The 4,952-nt window shown below is 35.6% G+C and overlaps 1 non-coding gene across 1 annotated transcript; it reads left to right on the top strand.

The window, feature by feature from the left end:
* Positions 1-1,836: 1,836 nt before the first annotated feature.
* Positions 1,837-1,944, top strand: LOC112774886 (small nucleolar RNA R71). The gene has a single exon (XR_003189341.1). It is a non-coding gene; the product is annotated as a small nucleolar RNA R71 (small nucleolar RNA).
* The last annotated feature ends 3,008 nt before the right edge of the window (positions 1,945-4,952 follow it).

The raw sequence follows: 4,952 nt of genomic DNA, 5'->3' as shown, positions 1-4,952 counted from the left end.
TTCTTCTGCTTTTTGATTCCGTTTTTAATTTTATATTTATTTTGTGACTCACATGATCATGAACCTAATAAAACATGAAAGAACAAGAAAAATAAAATTAGATAAATAAAAATTGGGTTGCCTCCCAACAAGCGCTTCTTTAATGTCAATAGCTTGACAGTGGGCTCTTATGGAGCCTCAAAGATGTTCAGAGCATTGTTGAGACTTCCCAACACCAAACTTAGAGTTTGGTTGTGGCCTCCCAATACCAAACTTAGAGTTTGACTGTGGGGGCTCTGGTTGACTCTGTTTTGAGAGAAGCTTACTGTGCCTCTTTTCCATGTTTACAGAAGGGTAACCTTGAGTTGTAAACACAAGGGAGTCCTCATTCAATTGAAGAACTAATTCAGCTCTGTCAACATCAATCACAGCTCTTGTTGTGGCTAGGAAAGGTCTTCCAAGGATGATGGATTCATCCTCATCCTTCCCAGTATCAAGGATTATGAAATCAGCAGGGATGTAAAGGCCTTCAACCTTTACTAACACGTCCTCTACTTGTCCATAAGCCTGTTTTCTTGAATTGTCTGCCATCTCTAATGAGATTTTAGTAGCTTGCACCCCATAGATTCCCAGTTTCTCTATTACAGAGAGGGGCATGAGGTTTATCCCTGAACCAAGGTCACACAGAGCCTTTTCAAAGATCATGTTGCCTATAGTACAAGGTATTACGAACTTTCCAGGATCCTGTTTCTTCTGAGGCAATGTCAGTTGATCCAGATCACTTAGTTCATTGGTGAACAAGGGAGGTTCATCTTCCCAAGTCTTAATACCAAATAATTTGGCATTCAGCTTCATGATTGCACCAAGGTACTTGGTAACTTGCTCTTTAGTAACATCCTCATTCTCTTCAGAAGATGAATACTCGTCAGAGCTCATGAAGGGCATAAGGAGGTTCAATGGATTCTCTATGGTCTCTAGATGAGTCTCAGATTCCTTTGGTTCCCCAAAGGGAAACTCCTTATTGATCACTGGATGTCCCAGGAGGTCTTCCTCACTGGGATTTACGTCCTCCCCTTCCTCTCCATGTTCGGCCATGTTGACTATGTCAATGGCCTTGCACTCTCCTTTTGGATTTTCTTCTGTATTGCTTGGGAGAGTACTAGGAGGGATTTCAGTGATCCTTTTACTCAGCTGGCCCACTTGTGCCTCCAAATTTCTAATGGAGGACCTTGTTTCATTCATGAAACTTACAGTGGCCTTAGATAGATCAGAGACTAAGTTTGCTAAATTAGAGGTATTTTGTTCAGAGTTCTCTGTCTGTTGCTGAGTGGATGATGGAAAAGATTTACTATTGTTAAACCTATTTCTTCCACCATTATTAAAGCCTTGTTGAGGCTTTTTTTGATCCTTCCATGAGAGATTTGGGTGATTTTTCCATGAGGGGTTATAGGTGTTTCCATAAGGTTCACCCACGTAATTCACCTCTGCTATTGCAGGGTTTTCAGGATCATAAGCTTCTTCTTCAGAAGATGCCTCATGAGTACTGTTGGATGCAGCTTGCATTCCATTCAGACTTTGAGAAATCATATTGACTTGCTGAGTCAATATTTTATTCTGAGCCAGTATGGCATTCAGAGTATCAATTTCAAGAACTCCCTTCTTCATAGGCGTCCCATTACTCACAGAATTCCTCTCAGAAGTGTACATGAACTGGTTATTAGCAACCATGTCAATGAGTTCTTGAGCTTCTGCAGGCGTTTTCTTTAGGAGAATGGATCCACCTGCAGAAGTATCCAATGACATTTTAGCCAATTCAGATAGACCGTCATAGAATATATCCAGGATGGTCCATTCTGAAAGCATGTCAGAAGGACACTTTTTGGTCAGTTCTTTGTATCTCTCCCAAGCTTCATAGAGGGATTCACCTTCATTCTGTCTGAAGGTTTGAACATCCACTCTAAGCTTACTCAGCTTTTGAGGAGGAAAGAACTTGGCTAAGAAAGCCTTGGCCAGCTTATCCCAAGAGTTCAGGCTATCTTTGGGTTGAGAGTCCAACCATATTCTAGCTCTGTCTCTCACAGCAAAAGGGAAAAGCATGAGCCTGTAGACTTCAGGATCTACTCCATTAGTCTTAACAGTATCACAGATCTGCAAGAATTCAGTTAAAAACTGAAAAGGATCTTCAGATGGAAGTCCATGAAACTTGCAGTTCTGCTGCATCAGAGAAACTAATTGAGGTTTCAGCTCAAAATTGTTTGCTCCAATGGAAGGAATGGAGATGCTTCTTCCATGTAAATTGGAATTAGGTGCAGTAAAGTCACCAAGCATCCTCCTTGCATTATTATTATTTTCGGCTGCCATCTCCTCTTCCTGTTCGAAAATTTCTGAAAGGTGCTTGCTGGATTGTTGTAATTTAGCTTCTCTTAGTTTCCTCTTCAGAGTCCTTTCAGGTTCTGGATCTGCTTCAACAAGAATATTCTTGTCCTTGCTCCTGCTCATATGAAGGAGAAGGGAACAGAAAAATAATAATAGGGATCCTTTTTACCACAGGTATAGAGGTCCCCCTGTGTGAGTAGAAGAAGAAAAGAATGTAATGTAAAGAAAGAAACACAAGGGTAAGGAGAGCAGAGATATGGGATGAAGAGAGGTGTTAGTAGATGAATAAATAAATAGAAGGAGATGAGAGAGAAGGAGAATTTTCGAAAATTATTTTTGAAAAAGAGTTAGTGATTTTCGAAAATAGTTTTTGAAAAAGGTTAGTAATTTTTCGAAAATTAAAATCAAAAATTAAAATAATTAGTTAATTAAAAAGAAATTTTGAAAAAGAGGGAAGATATTTTCGAAAATTAGAGAGAGAGAGTTAGTTAGGTAGTTTTGAAAAAGATAAGAAACAAACAAAAAGTTAGTTAGTTAGTTGAAACAAATTTGAAAATCAATTTTGAAAAGATAAGAAGATAAGAAGTTAGAAAGGATATTTTAAAATCAAATTTTGAAAAAGATAAGATAAAGAGATATTTTTGAAAAGATATGATTGAAATTAGTTTTGAAAAAGATTTGATTTTTAAAATCACAATTAATGACTTGAATCACAAGAAATCACAAGATATGATTCTAGAACTCAAAGTTTGAATCTTTCTTAACAAGCAAGTAACAAACTTGAAATTTTTGAATTAAAACATTAATTGATGATGTTATTTTCGAAAATTAGGAGATAAAGATAAGAAAAAGATTTTGAAAAATATTTTTAAAATTTTCGAAAATAAATAAGAAAAATGAAAAAGATTTGATTTTTGAAAAAAGATTTTGAAAAAGATAAGATTTTTAAATTGAAAATTTGATTTGACTCATAAAAACAACTAGATTTTAAAAAGTTTTGAAAAAGTCAACTCAAATTTTCAAAATTTATGAGTGAAAAAGGGAAAGATTTTTTTTTTATTTTTGAATTTTTAATGATGAGAGGGAAAAACATGAAAAAGACTCAATGCATGAAAATTTTGGATAAAAACAATGAATGCATGCAAGAATGCTATGAATGTCAAGATGAACACCAAGAACACTTTGAATGTCAAGATGAACATCAAGAACTTAATTTTGAAAAATTTTTAATGCAAAAAAAACATGCAAGACACCAAACTTAAAAATTTTTCATGTATAGACACTATGAATGCAAGAATGCATATGAAAAACAAGAAAAGACACAAAATATGAAAACATCAAGATCAAACAAGAAGACTTACCAAGAACAACTTGAAGATCATGAAGAACACTATGAATGCATGAATTTTTCAAAAAATGCAAGATGATGCAATTGACACCAAACTTTCAACTTGACTCAAGACTCAAACAAGAAACATGAAATATTTTTTATTTTTATGATTTTTTTATTTTTTTGGATTTTTGTATATTTTTTTCGAAAAAACATATAGGAAAAAGAAAATAAGGATTTCAAAATTTTTTTAATATGAATTCCAGGAATCTTGTATTCTTAGTCTAAAGCTCCAATCCGAGGGTTAGGCATGGCTTAATAGCCAGCCAAGCTTTAGTATGTAACTCAGACATGCCACGGTTGACATTCCAATTAACTTTCCTCTATGCTGATGGTTGGAAGCCCCTATCCAAAAGAATTAGACATGGCTTTATAGCCAGCCAGGCTTCAACATGCTTCATGAAACTCTAGAATTCATTCTTAAAAATTCTGAAGAAAAATATATTTTTGAAAAGATTTATTTTTTTTTTCAAAAACAGATGAAAATTTTTGAAAGGTTTTTGAAAAATTTTTGAAAATAAAACAAAAAGAAAATTACCTAATCTGAGCAACAAGATGAACCGTCAGTTGTTCAAACTCGAACAATCCCCGGCAATGGCGCCAAAAACTTGGTTCACGAAATTGTGATCTCAGGCAACGGCGCTAAAAACTTGTATGCACATCTTAATAAATCGTTTTTCATTCACAACTTCGATACAACTAACCAGCAAGTGCACTGGGTCGTCCAAGTAATAAACCTTACGTGAGTAAGGGTCGATCCCACAGAGATTGTCGGCTTGAAGCAAGCTATGGTCACCTTGTAAATCTCAGTCAGGCGGATATCAAATAGTTATGGAGTTTTTGAATATTAATAATAAATAGATAGAAAATAAGGATAGAAACACTTATGTATATCATTGGTGAGAATTTCAGATAAGTGTATAGAGATGCTTTCGTTCCTCTGAACCTCTGCTTTCCTGTTGTCTTCATCCAATCAGTCTTACTCCTTTCCATGGCTGGCTTTATGTAAGGACATCACCGTTGTCAATGGCTACTTTTTATCCTCTCTAGAAAATAGTCCGATGCGCTGTCACTGCATGGCTAATCGTCTGGAGGTATCACCCTTGTCAATGGCTGCATCCCATCCTCTTGTGAAAATGGTCCAAATGCTCTGTCACAGCACGGCTAATCATCTGAGGTTCTTAATCATACTGGAATAGGATTCACC

Source organism: Arachis hypogaea, chromosome 18, assembly GCF_003086295.3.
Source record: "Arachis hypogaea cultivar Tifrunner chromosome 18, arahy.Tifrunner.gnm2.J5K5, whole genome shotgun sequence".
In the NCBI taxonomy this organism is placed as follows: Eukaryota; Viridiplantae; Streptophyta; class Magnoliopsida; order Fabales; family Fabaceae; genus Arachis; species Arachis hypogaea.
The sequence above is the reverse complement of the archived record's forward strand: the minus strand, read 5'-3'. Positions and strand labels throughout refer to the sequence as shown.